This window comes from Balaenoptera musculus, chromosome 5 (assembly GCF_009873245.2).
Source record: "Balaenoptera musculus isolate JJ_BM4_2016_0621 chromosome 5, mBalMus1.pri.v3, whole genome shotgun sequence".
Taxonomy (NCBI): Eukaryota; Metazoa; Chordata; class Mammalia; order Artiodactyla; family Balaenopteridae; genus Balaenoptera; species Balaenoptera musculus.
Window position 1 is genome coordinate 46,000,307 of NC_045789.1, and position 14,943 is coordinate 46,015,249.

Consider the following 14,943-nt stretch of genomic DNA (forward strand, 5'->3'; position numbering starts at 1 on the left):
GTTTTCTCATTCAATTTTTATTACAACCCTTGAGAAATAAAGACAGTTATTGCTTCTTTGCTGATGAGGAAAGCTCTTGCAGGTTTTTTTTTTTTTTAATTTTTATTGGAGTATAGTTGATTTACAATGTTGTGTTAGTTTCAGGTGTATAGCAAAGTGAATCAGTTATACATATACATAAATTCACTCTTTTTTTAAGATTCTTTTCCCATACAGGCCATTACAGAGTGTTGAGTAGAATTCCCTGTGCTATACAGTAGGTCCTTATTAGTTATCTATTTTATATATAGTAGTGTGTATATGTCAATCCCAATCTCCCAATTTATCCCTCCCCTGCCTTATCCCCTGGTAACCATAAGTTTGTTTTCTACATCTGTGACTCTACTTCTCTTTTGTAAATAAGTTCATTTGTACCCTTTTTTTTAGATTCCACATATAAGCGATATATGATATTTGTCTTTCTCTGTCTGACTGACTTCACTCAGTATGACAATCTTTAGGTCTCTTGCATTGCTATACACTAACAACAAAAGATTAGAAAGAGAAATTAAGGAAACAATCCCACTGACCATCACGACAAAAAGAATAAAATACCTAGGAATAAAGCTACCTAAGGAGGCAAAATACCTGTACTCAGAAAACTATAAAATACTGATGAAAGAAATCAAAAATGGCAGATTTTGATGGAGCTAGGATGAGGCTCCTTGGCTCCAGACTATGAATGAAGTTTTCTCTATTTCCACCAAGCTGCCTCATCTGCACTGCCAAATCGCAATCCATGCATGCCATTTTAAGTATTATTCTACCAACACTGTAGACTTTCAACTCATTCTCCTCTAGTGTTATTTCTCAGTACCCTATTCTTTTCTTCCATAAAATGAAAAATTGAAGATAGATATTCAAATGGAATGTGTGTGTAATGTTTATTTCCCCAGCCAGGGTATAAGCTCTGTGAGGGCAAGGGGGCAAGGACCGTGTGCCCCCCCCCATACCCGTTTAGCACCTGGCATATAGGAGGCACACAATAGACATTTGTTGAATGAATGAATGATGGAACATCAGCTACTGTCTTAGGTGGGACTCTCTCAGTTGCAGATCCCTCATTTAAACTGGCTTGAACAGAGAAGGAATTTGTTGAGTATCTAGGAAGTTCAGGAATCAGCTGGCTTCAATCATAGCTCCATTGAGGTTAGATTAAATTTCTTCTCTTCTTTCTTGCTTCTTCTCTTCCTCCCCTCCCCCATCTTGCTGTTCTCCTCTCCTTCCCCTCCTCTTCTGGCTCCTCTGTCTCTGTCATCCTCTCCCTCTGCAGCTGGGCCTCCTCCACCTCCTCTGTGCGTGGTGAAGTTGGCAGCTGGTAGCTCTGGGACCTCTGGCCTAGTTTGACATCCCAGGAGAAAGAAAGCATATCAACCTCAGCATCACATCTCAATTTCAGGAAAAGAAAATTTTAGGACTGGCCAGATCTGTGTCCTGTGTGGGAGTAGGGTACAGTCACTACTGGCAACCCCTCTAAAATCACGTGGAAGGGTGAGTGGTGCTTTCCCAGAGCAAGGGATGCTGGGCAGATGGAAACATATGTCCTTCATACACTTTCACAAGAATTTTATCAAGAAGTAAAGAGAGGCTGCTTTTACTATCAAGAGACTTTCTGCTTCTCAAATCTAAACTCTGTGCATGGAGCTAAATTATGACCTTTTGAACTATTTGACTCAGATCATAATTCTTTAAAAGATGGATTAAACTTTATGCTTTGAGTCCCAAGGTGTTAATAAGTCAAGGAGAATAATAAAGACAAGCCCACCTACAACCTTCATATCTATCTGTTCAGCAAAACAGAGGACTATAAAACAATTTTTTTTTGTTTGCTTTTTATTTTGGCTTCCAGCCAAACAAGAACTCTAGAAATTTGTTTGTAGATAAATTGTGTTTCAGTGTCTGAGAGGAAATGTGCTGCTTGGTAACGACCACAGGATGCAGATCCTCATTTCATAAAGAAAAATCTGCAGGCAACATGCTCATTTTTCTCTACATATAGAAAAACACAGAACGCTCATCTGGCACATGACCGCTCAAGCACTGAGAGTACTGATATTTCTGTAGCCTTGATTCTTACAGGGAGAAGGAGGTTTTAGCTTTGAGCATTTGTTGCTTTGCCCAGGGCCATGTGTTCAAAAGTTGTCTTCTGGGAAAGAAGTAATGATCAGAATTTAAGAAAAACAAACAAACAAACCTTTCCTTATCAGTTTCTACCATTTAGTACTTTGCTTTTGTGCCCTTTCCATATTGGCATGGAGCGCCTGAGTGTGGAACGGTTTTATAAATGAATGAGAATGAGTGTGACAAGTCCCTGTTCAGATGTCCAATAATGTAGGATCAGAGACTTAAAAGCTGTTTATAATACAGGAAGTATTAAACTAGTTCTTTTTGTATCACAGCTTTTTAATTTTATAAACTGGGTCTTAAGGAGTGAAGTCTTCAGCTTTTTAAAGTTATAAATATATATGATTAATAAGAAAAACACTGAAGGAAATGAAAACAACCTCACATCCTGTACTTCCTGACATCCTCTTTTTGATTTTGTGAAGTTTCCTGTCATTACTTTTCAGCATATTTATTTTCAAGGAAGTTCCTTTAGCAAGAAGATTGAGACCAGCACCCTGTCCCTCCTCTCACACACACACACACACGCACACACACACACACACACACACACACACGCACCGCGGAGAGTTAGAAATGTGTATCGCAGTATTCTTCCACAATTCAAGCATAAAGGCCATGACATACATCCTTAGTTATACACATGGGTGACTGGGGAGCAGTGGAGAGAACCCCCAACGCTAAAGAGAAAGCAAGAAGTATCATATTCTAGATTTCTGCACTTCTTATAGTAAAGGAGCTATGAGATAAAAGTTTCACGATTATCATTAGTTATTATTGTTAATAATATCATTTCTTGAGCTACCATTTACTGAGCTTTTGCTAGGTATCATTACTGTGCTAAGTGCTTCACACACACACACACACACACACACACCCTTGCATACTACAAATTTACCATGTGCCCGTGATTCTAAATATCAGAGTTTATGCTGTGGATTAAAGCTGTGTTTTTGGTGGTCATGATCCACTAGAGAATCATGAAATTAATTTAATGGGTAGAGATAAGAACAATCATAACATCCTTGTGAAGGGATTTATATTATCCCCAATTTACAGATGAGAACTTCCAGACCTTAGGAGGTTAAGTAACTTGCCCAAGTTCACAGAGTTAGTAAGAAATAAATATGCATTTGGAGCCTTTCAGTCTCCAAAACCTTGTCTTAACTATTAAGACTACATTACATCGTTTAACAATTCTGGATGTATCACATTATAAATATAACTATATATGGAAGAAAACCTATTTCCTCATATATTCTATAAGGGAGAGCTTAAGGCTTGTGGATAATTAACCAGCATGCATTGTTTTGAATATAGGCTTAAAAATCAAATGTGTGTGTGTGTGTATTAATTAGAGTTGTGGGAAAAAATTCATAGGACTCAGTACCATTAATAGAAATATCAAAATTCATGAATGATTTGTTAAGCAAAGAGAGTTTTTTACTTTTAAAAATTCATAATCACATTTTATGTTTACATAGCACTTTATAAACAGGGCTTTCCTGGATATCATGAGATCCTCAAGCATTCTATGGACTCTATATGTGCGGCCTTTGTATGTACAGGCTGTAAGAGTGGTTACAGCTGATAACGACTAGCTATCAACAGGAAAGCCAACATATTTTGGACACAATCCAACAGTATAAAAATGGTGCTTACAGATAATCTGCCATTATCAAATTCCCAGCTCTTAAAGAAGTAGCAATGCCAACAAATTAATGAACAAACAGATGTATTTAATAGGCCCTAAGAAGTTACACATAAAAATGCAATCAGTAAGTTGACTCTGGAACACCAACAGCTTTTGAAGAAAACATCTCTACCTTTTGGAAATAGCTATGATGGTATTTGTTAAATACATTTGTCACTTCAGAAAGAGCTCCCCAAATTACTAGGATCACATCAGTTGTCAGCGTTTGTACACTGTCTTACTCACTCTTTGCTTTTTTAGGAAAAAAAATATTACGGAAGCTCACATAAACAGAATCCCTTCCAATTTGTGTTGGCTGCCATTTTATTCAAGTTTGAGTAAGACCTTAACTACCCTCAAAGACTTCCTTGCGAGACTGTCATATTGCTCATCAATTTCTGCTGTGGGTTAAGGCAGTGTTTTTGGTGGTTACAACCCACCCATGAAATCAATTTACTGAGTAGAGACAAGCAACTTTTTAAAATGAAACAACAGAATAGAAAATGTCAGAATGCATCACAGGTAGTTAGGGTAAGTAAGGAGCAGTGGAGGAAATTACTGGAAGGTGAGGGGTGTTGATAGCCAAAGTACAAGAAGGACAAGGAGACAACTCCACCTGCTCCAGAGTTATACCTAGTGGTAGTTCTACTCTTTGATCCTGGCTGTGGACTAACGAGATTAATACATACCTATGGGTACCACTAGTGGGAAGAAGGGCAAAAGGGAGAAAAACAGAGAGAAGAGGTACAGAGGGCACGGAGGGGAGTGTCAGAGTGGGATAATGTGAGTCAAAACAAAAGTAGGGGTTCATATCTGAAAAAGAGAGAGGGAAAGAAGAAGAGAGAGCAAAAAACTAAGAGATGCATAGGATGAAGCTTGGCAGATAGATCACTCTGTGTTAAAAGGATGCCTTCAGCTGCAGTAACATAAGCTTGACTTGAATGGCTTAAACAACAAAGAAGTATATTGATTGATCTACTGGCTCAGTGATGTCATAAGGACCATCCACAGCTTTGACCTCAATTTTGTTCCTCTTGTGGATTTAGGATGACTATACTACTGGGCCTATGTGCTTTCTTATTTCCATCCAAGGAGGAAAAGGATGGATTCCTATGGTTCTCTGAATAGCAAGGGATAACTTCCCAGAATCCTCCAGCACCTATAGGTGTAAATTTCTGCTTACACCTTATTGGCCAGAATTGAATTACATGTCCATTCCTGATTGGTTGACTGACAGAGGGTTGGCATTACTCAGACCAATCAGACTTCTCTCTGGAGCTGGGATCAATCTCTTCCAGACACATGGCTAGATGAGAGGAAAGCAAAATTGAGGTTCTTTTGGGAAGAAGGGAAAGACATTTTGCTGAGTAGGCAATCAACAAAGTTCACTACATACGAGAACTTTTAAAAAACTTTGGTAACATATCCTAATAGTTCTAGTAGATTTAATATTGAACATTTCTATCATTAAACCAGTATCATCTTTAGAAACCGATTATGTCATTTTCCTTCACATAGAAGAATGCCGTTAAGAGGCATTTAAATAAAAGGAAAGAAATCAAGTACAGAGTGCTTCTATTTTCCATATATTTGACCACAAAAAGAAATCTCAAATTTTACTCAAAAATAATATGCTGTATTCACTTCCAAAAAGACAATGCACAATGATTGACTTCTCTTGGAACAAACATCAGGAGAGAGAACCACTAGCCATTGTGCAGAGCTTACTTCTCTCTCCGATTCCCTCCCCCACTCAGAAGTTAGACTTCAGCATTATCCTCGTGTGCACTTGCCAACTTTCTGCATCATGACACAAAGACATTGCTGGTTAGGATCATTCTAGCCTAAAGAAAGGCAAGCACAAAGCTAGCCAGGCTTAGATGAAATGCACACTGTTTGCTGAATGGCTGTGGTGTTTTGAGGGCTCCCTTCATGAAAGACTAGCATAAAGTCAACAGCCCACAGTTGCTCAAATCTGGGCTTTGGTTTCATTGCCACCACCCGCCACTTCCCCACCCAGGAGAATTACAGCTAAGTGATGTTTTAACTACGTCCCCAGGGGTGTGTTGAGTAAGAAGTAATGCATGCTGGGTTACCAATAAATCATTTCTGGAAAAAAGGACATTTCAGGAAAATTAAACAAAGTGTAGAAAAGCCTTAGCTTGCAATCTGTTGTTGCAGAGTTTGAACGATGACTTTCCTCCCTGCTTAGACAAACACCAAGCAGGAAGCGAAGCGCTGAACAGGAAAAAAAAAAGTTCTGTCCAGAGCCATAGAAGAGAATGGCTAATGATGACTGTCATTGTGATTTCATTGCCCATTTAAACAAAACGAAGGCAGCTAGTTCTTTAACTCTTTCCAATTGAACTTCTGATTATCTTCAGAAGTTCCACAGTGGAGACCTGACAACTCAAGAAATCCAACCAGCCTGGAACATGGGTTTTCAAAGCTACTTCAAAGCTCAGCTAAATACCAAAATAGGTTAACCAGCTTCCCCTCGTGCCCTGGCTACAATGTGCAGGTAAATTGCTCTCCCTGGGATATCTACTTGTGGTAGGGTTCATGGGCACTCAATGTGCATATCTCGTTCACCAGGATTTGTAAATACCTTGTGACGTTTGAAAACCAGACCATTCTTCTGTGCACTTTGTGACTTTCTATTAAGCGAACTTTGCTAGTATCCTCCTGCCTTACATTTCCTCTGCTGCACAACTCCAATGCTTAGTTGTCTATTAAATGCCACTGTAGCACCATCCCACGTCAGTCCAAATTTATTAGCTGAGCTCGCTGTTGGCTGGCTCCATAGCAACCAGCTGAAAATATTATAGGACTTTCCCCATGAGCCCATACTAAACAAAAGCACATGATCTCTTCTTTCTATTTTAACATTTGTCTACCTCAAGAGGAGCTGGGCAGAATGTAGAAAATATTTTTCAGCTGGGAACAGAAATAATCAACCAGGTCAAATGCTAGCCCTTATTTCTCCAGATGCCCTACTGATTGTCATCTCACTCTAATGAATGATTCATGCCATTCACCTTGAATCCATCATTTATGTTATCTGACTTTCTATTCTGTGCTTCCTAAAATTGACATTGCTAGGATGAATAAATTCTTATTACAGGTGGGTATTCAGTGGGCCAGTTAATATATTTGACTAAATAATTTCTTTTATAAGATGGTTTCAAAATAATATTTTAAAATTTCAAAAGGTCCTTCGGACATTAACTAGCATTTTGAAGAAAGCCTATGGCATTGATTTTCGTTCTCTTCTGAGAGCCCTTCCAGCTCTAAAATGCTATGAATTTATGAATATATGCTACTGTATTCTCAGTAGGAGATTCTGGATTACTATTTTTCATGAAGGTTGAAGAAATTAGTTAGAAATTGACTAGGCAATGCAAATCAATGCATAAAGCAACAGAACAGCATGATTCTATCATTATGTAATAATGCACAAAATAGGTACTCCACAACTATTTCTTGAGTCTTGTCAACTTTACATTTTTCAATTACCAGTTTAGTAATTTTACAAACTATATGTAGTGGTTTTTTCAAATTGATGGCTCATTTTATGGAAATATATTTTATGGCTTATATAACTGTAACATGTTTAGAAGGGTATTTATTTCCTTCCTGCTTTGGTCAGATGAGATCTGTCGTTCTTATCCTACACAGGGTCTCCTTATTTAATTATGCATGTGTATGGCTTTAGAGAGGATCACTAGAGTGCTAGTTTTCCTTCCGTTATACAGAATTCCGATCTTAGAAGAGTGAAAACCATAAAATTCCTCTTCAGGAGTATTCGAAACCAGACAAACAAACAGAAAAGAAAAGTAGCTTTGCCCCATTTGACCTTAACTATGATAGTTGGGTTCAATGTCTTCTCTGCTGAGGTCCAGGCCCTTGAATAGTTGGACCTAGGCCAGGTGATGCACTTTGTTCCACAGGAGACAAAAGGGCACCCTTACCCCTCTTGACTTTATAGGCATTGCCTTATATCCTTCTCAACAACCTTGCCAACTTACCCCCCTCAATTCTCTAACCATTTTCTAAAGCTTGTCACCTGGTTCACATTTCAGACTCCTGGCTTCCAGTAACCTTCTGAGTCATTCCAGGTGCATTCAGCCTGGTGTCTCCCTGGACACCCATCATCATCATCGTCATCATCATCACGATAATATCTCACACTGATGACCATGTGCCAGCTAAGCCATATGCTTTATGTGGATTATCTCATTTAAATCTTAAAACAACCCTATGAGACAAGTACTGTTATTCTGTGCTCAGGTTATTAAGACAGCACATAGCAAATAAGTAGTAAAGGCAGAACTTGAATCCAGGCAGTGTCTTAACTGCTCTTCTCCACCTCCTCCCAACTCTTGCCCAAATGGGGAATTGAATACGAGCCACTTGGGTAAGAGCCAGACTTCCTAACCATATGATGAGGTTGCCAATCTGCGGGAGGATATAGGTCCAGCTGCACAGAATGATTCTGCCTTCCAACGGTCTTCTCTTAATTCTTAGTAGCAAGAGGCTTTATTCATTTCTTTTGTGTTCAAAATTAGCCTTTTAATTTTTATCCACACAATATGCCACAGATAGCCCAGATTGCATTCATTATGAGCTATCATGTCCCTTGTCACTTGTTTACAAGGGCTTTGGCTTGGTCTTAGCTTTTAGGTGAAGTCATCTTAGAAAAACTCAAGAGCCACAGAACTAGGGTTTTAAAAAATGACAAAAATTGCAAGCATTCATTTTATACTCCCACAATCTTGATTTTCCAATTTTTGTTAGTTGAAAACAAGAACAGTAAGACTTCTTAGAAAATAGCAGATCTTTAGAAATACTCACAACTACCTATAAACACAGGCCAAATATACTCACTCCTACATCCTTACTCTACACAAACCAGATAATAGTAAAAAGACTTGGAAAGTGCTTTTTATCTGTAGTTACACTATAAAAACATAATTATAGAAATGAAAGAAAGATGTGAATGGCAAATACTTGCTTACTTTTTTTTTTAGCATATAAATCAAAAACATAACAAGACTAAAGTAGGGCTTCACTTAAGAACTTCATGGTGACTTTTAACGGGTGGCATTTTTCAGTAAACATCTAAGTCAGTCTGAACAGTGATATTACAGAGCAAGAGAAGGTCCCTCTGAGGAACTATCTTGCCCCCTGGAGAAAATCAAGGCAAGAGAAGACTTCTACTCTGGATTGTCAGGGTGAAGGGCAAAAATATTGTTCGGTAAGAGAATGGCCCTATCATTTGATGAGAATAATAAGAAACACAACACAAGTCTTAGGTTGGTAGGAAATGAAATATCTAGCTCCTGAAATGTCGCTGTGAGTTCTGAGTGACAGAAACAGGAAGGAAGAGTGAGCAATACCTCAGCCTGTGTTGCATTTGGCCTGTTAGGAAACCACACGACGGGGCACCTGATAAACTCCGTCTCTGTTCTCACCTCAACCTTCTCCTCTTGGAATCTGAAACAACATTGGATTTTGATCAAATGAGCAGGGTGGCTGATCCTGAAAGATGATTACCCCCCCGTACACAAGGTTCTGGATGGCAGGGGTCTGGTCTGTTTTGTAAGTAGCTGTGCTGTGAGCACCTGGAACATAGTTGGTGCTCAGTGAATATTTGTTGAATGAATGAATGTACATCTCAGACCTCAATCATTTGACAGCAGCCTGAGAAATATTCTGGGCTTTTTTGCTCTTCACCTAAATAGTGATGACCAAAAATAAAATTAAAAAAAAAAAAAGAAAAAGAAAAGAAGCAGAAGAAGTCATTGGTCATCTGCCAATGGCAGCTGAGTTATTTTGTCATATTCAGTTTGAATTTGTGTCTTCCTTGCAGAAGAGATGCCAGAATATTACAAAGGAGTAATTGTGTGCTTTTGTGTAAGTGCGTGCACTCGTGTATGTGTATGTGATCATTCATATTGATGAAGGTATATCAAATCATAGATATATACCCATATCTATCTACGGTTGAGTTTAGTTAACTCTTCATCAACCCTCCTGAAATGAAAGCCTTTCCTAATTCTCCTGATTTAGCAGTAATTACTTATATAAGAAGCAAAGTTGAGTCATGAACAAAACAGCCCGTCCCTACTAATAATGCAACTGAGTGATAATAAGAGGAAGGTAATCTGGGAAGGTCACTCCTCCACTCCAGAGGTCTCATGACGTCTAAATTGGGAGTTGGTGGCCATATAAACAAATTCAAATTACCTTCCAGCAAAAACCTCAAACTACTTGTTTGAGATGGTTTCGGCTAGAAGACATGAATTCAGATCAAAATCTAAAGCCCCAGAAGTACTGAAATAGCTGAAACAGAGATGTAGTCATTACAGGAAGCTTAGGAAGGTTCAAAGGAGGTTAAAAAAAGAAAAAGAAAGAAGAGGAAAAGCTACAGCAAGAGAAGCTGGTGGCATTGCCCATCCCTAGTGGAAATGCTGCTGATGTCCTCTGAAGAGGAAGGGGAAGGAGTTAGAGGTGCAAAACAGCCTAGACGGGGACAAAACAGGAAACAGGAGTGCTGATGAAAATGAACTGTGAATCGGGAAGGGAGCAAAGCCTCAAAGCCACAGGGCTGTTAAAGACACCGGAAGAGGACAAAAGAAAAGTAGTTACGGACTATGAGTGAACTATGGGTTAAATAACACATTGACAAACAGATAATGAAGTCTCAAGTTTCCTACTGAAATGACCTGGAAACAGACTTAATCCTGTTATAGTCATTCCAGGGGTGTCCCATTGTGCTAGATTTGCATGGGATCAGATATTGCTGAACTAAACGGACCTTCAAATTAGGGGAATTCTTTTGCTGTTGATACATAAAGATATCTCATAATAGTATCACTTAATAGTAATAGGTAACATTTAGTACATTGCCCACGCCGACCTAAATAAAGAGGTAAACTGAGGCAAGCTCAAAAAAAAAGAGTTTATTCAGGAATAGTCAGAGGAATTGCAATTCAAGACAAGCAAACTGTAGCAAGCTATAGGTGAGTCTGTTGAGAGTCTGGCGTAGGTTGTATTTATGGGCAGGGGATGTAAAGAGGGGAGAGTTCAGTTAGAGTCAGTCAGAATCAGAAACAAACAGAAACCAGACTTGAAAACTTCGCGAGCAGACACAATCAGTCCAGTCATACAAACAAAGCTCAGTTCAGCCCAGTTTGTTAGATCAACCAGACCTGGGTCATCTTCTGTTCATACTTGTAGCAAAATTTCCTAAGATTGATAACAGACAACCTCTGATCAACCACACACCCACCCCACCCCCAACATCTGAGAAAATTCTGACACTATCAGTTTTCTCTAAGTCAGGCATTTGTGGGAAATCGGTCTCTTAGTCCCTAAATTTTGTCTTCCTGAGGGCATATGTGTGAGAGTCTTCATTTTATATCCTTCCGTTCTATTTTAGATTGAAATTCTTTCACACCCACTATATGGGTAATATCATTTACTTCTCACAAATCTTAGACAGTATGTACTATTACCACCCAAAGTTTTTAGACAAAGTCTCTGAGGTTGCATGATTTGTTAAGGGTCAAGTGGCCAGTACAGAATAATTTTCAAGGCATGAATTTCCCACTCTGGACTCCAGAGCCTATGTTCTAGCTACCATTCCATTTTGCCTCCCAAGTTATAGTGCCATTTGATCAATATATGATTTTCTACTGAATATAACAGAGCTGCCTTTGGTTCATTTCCATTTATATTTGCTCTGTTTATCAGAATTGCTGTTATTTTCCTTTGCCAACCTTTAGAGGGAGAGACAATGAGCAGTAAAATGCCCAGAATTAAGGAGCAACCCAAGGAAGAAAAAAAGGAGTCTAGAGACAGTAAGATCTAGAGAGGTAGAACACTGTAGCCAGCTAGGATATTACAGATTATAGCGTTCTGTTCCCTCATTAGCGTGAGTAACTTTCTGACCCCTCAATTAAAAGTCTTGCTAAAACCGTCTTAGTAAGCGACAAAAATTCTTTGACCAAATAGGGGATGATAAGTAGTTATTTTTCTTACATGTATTTAATAGTATTGCAGTACTTTGGTGGGGAGATTACTATGTTGATAATCTAATGTAACTATTATTGTTATTCATAAAATAACAACAGTTTGGTGTGGTTAAGTGATTTGTCCAAGGTCACATAACGTATTAGATTTTTCAAATTTCTCCAAACCTTATTTCATCCAGGAATTATACTATTGCCAGCAAGGCCCAAATGGCATTGAAATTAAGCTTATGTCATATAGTGATAGTTGTTTTGAAAGAAATAAAAACTTTGCTTCGAAATTCAGAGCTTATGTTTCTCATTTGGCTGCCATCCCAGGACTGTGGCCCGCAGAGGGCACTTCCCCAAACAACAGGGACAGTCCGGGATGCTCCACTGCTCTTTCATAACCCGGTTGGTTTGCCATGCTCCTTGGGTTGGGAAATGAGCTCCTCAGGCACTGTTGCTCAGAGCTCTTTAAGGTCTTAAGGCAAATTTTAAATAAACAGAAAGTCCCACAGATACACATATGGTATAAGCTCAACACAACACACTAAGGGGATTTTACTCAGAGCACAATCACGTTGCCAGGAATTTGAGGACAGATGTAGAAAGATGCACATGCTGTGCCCACGGTGGAAAGACACTCTTCTGGGTTGAAAAACATTCAGAGATGCCTTGTTTTATGCTGGTGTTCATGTCAATATCCTTTTTAGTACAGTTGGCTCTCCGTATTCATGGTTCTGCATCTGCGGATTCAACTATCCAGAGGTGGAAACTATTTGGAAAAAAAAAAAATTCCAGAAAGTAAAATTCCAAAAAGCAAAAGTTGAATTTGTTGCATGCTGGCAACCATTTACTTAGCATTTACATTGTATTAGGTATTATAAGTAATCTAAAGATGATTTAACGTGTATGGCAGAACGTACATAGGTTCTATGCAACCATGCCATTTTATATGAGGGGCTTGAGCATCCAAGAACTTTGGTATCTGCAGGGGTCCTGAAACCCATCCCCCATGAATACTGCAAATGCTTCTGTGCTAAGGCTGTTGACAGAATGGGAGCTGGCAGCTTAGTTCCATGCAGGATGTGTTTCTAAACTAGACATCTAAGATTTTCTTTGACTTGGATTAATGGGGCTCAGATATAATCATGTGATGAAACACCTGAAAATCATGTTGCTTTTTTAAGAATAAAATGAAATACAAATAATTAAGTAAAAAAAATGCATATTATTTTTTATCAAATCAGTTCTATTGTGTACTATTATAAAGAAATGGTAGTATTATTAAAACCAAAGGAATATGGAACATTTATGGAGGAAAATGTTAAATTGAGGAAATTCTACCCATTGACTTATTTTTCTTATTAATATTTTGTGTGGAAGAGACTGCTAGTTGCCTACCCTCACATCCAATTTCCCCTTCCTCTTTAACAGAACCCCAATTTTTAGCTGGGCACAGGGTGTCTTTGTGGAAAACTACATTTCCCAGCATCTCTTGTGGCTAAGTGTCGCCACGTGACTATTTTCTGTCAAAGAGAGGAAAGCGTCATTACTAGCTGGGAAGTCCAGAAAGGCTGCTCAGCTGGGAGGGGTCCTTTCTGCTTTTCCTTCTTCTTTTGGCCTGCAATGCAGATGTGAAAACTGGAACTTTAACAGCCCTGAGATGGCCTTAATAATAAAAGTCATGTTAGGATAATGGAGAAAAAAGATAAAACATTCTGCAATGGCCAGAGTTGGATTGTCTTCCTCGAGACTTCTTATATCTGAGAAAAAAATCCTCCCAAATTCTGGCTTGCTTTAGGCACTGGCAGTGTGCTTTATTTTATTTTATTTTATTGTAACGTGAAGCCAAACTTAATCCTAACCTATATATTAGCAATAAAAAATCCCTACCCACAGGTCTAATATTGAATTGTAGAGGTTGAACACCTAAAACTACTGGTAGTCAGTATAACACAAGAGTATAGTTTGAACCACAGGTTTGGTTATTATTGTGTGTTTTCTTAGCAAAACTATAAAGATAATTATTTAAGCTAACTTCTATTTTTAGTTTTGGAAGTCTTGCTTTTGCAAAAAAAAAAATAAGAAAAGAAAAATGGCACTAGATTTTATTAGTTTCTAGAGTCATTCTCTCTTTCTCTCTCTCTCTCGCTCTCTCTCACTAATATCCAACAATGGTATAAGTTTCACCTTCCTCAAGGTACCTATCTTCCTACACATTTCTATAATGCTTTCAGTTCATAGAGTATACCCACATAATTATCTCACATGATTCTCATAGTAAATCCATGCAGTAAGCAAGACAAACATAATTATTTCCATTTTTACCAATGGAGCAACTGGATTTTCCTCTTCATTACATCATTTTGAGGTAGATGAGACTATTATTATTATCCCTAATACACATAAAGCAGAATCATGAAATGCTCACATCATCTGACCCAATCCTTTGAAAACAAGTTGACATCTAATAAATACCTGTTGGATGTCTGGGTGGGTGACTGGATGAGTGAGGGAATAAGGAAAATGAGGCCAAGGTCAGTTAAAGGAAGGATCTGTCACAACACTGGAATTAAAATTAGGATTTCCTCACCTCTATTCTAATTTTTTTCCCATTATACTGTGTTGCCTCTCCCTAGAAATTCATCTTCCAGTTTGCTGAGTCGCTCCTTTGGGTGGACTGCCAGTGAAAGGCAGTGTGCAGGTGGTCATCGATGGTGAACTTCAGCTGATGCCCCAAAACAACATAGCCCATACCACAAAACAGTTTGCTTTCACTGGCAGCTCTCCCAATCTTCACATTTTAATGCTGGGCCAACAGCTATTGTCCTTGACAAGTGACAGTGCTGGCAACATAGGATTCCCTTAAACAAAGTCCATCACATGGATAGCCAGCATGAAGTTCCATCTCTAGCTTTGCTTGACACCCTTACACAGCTAGACTCTTTGTTTCACTTGGGAAAATGTTCCAGGAGGCTTTGTGTTGTAGTGGTGGCTGTGGTTTAACTTGAAGCTTTAAAGGTTTGAACGAGAAACACAAGAGCCACAAGGACTTGGTCTTTGAGA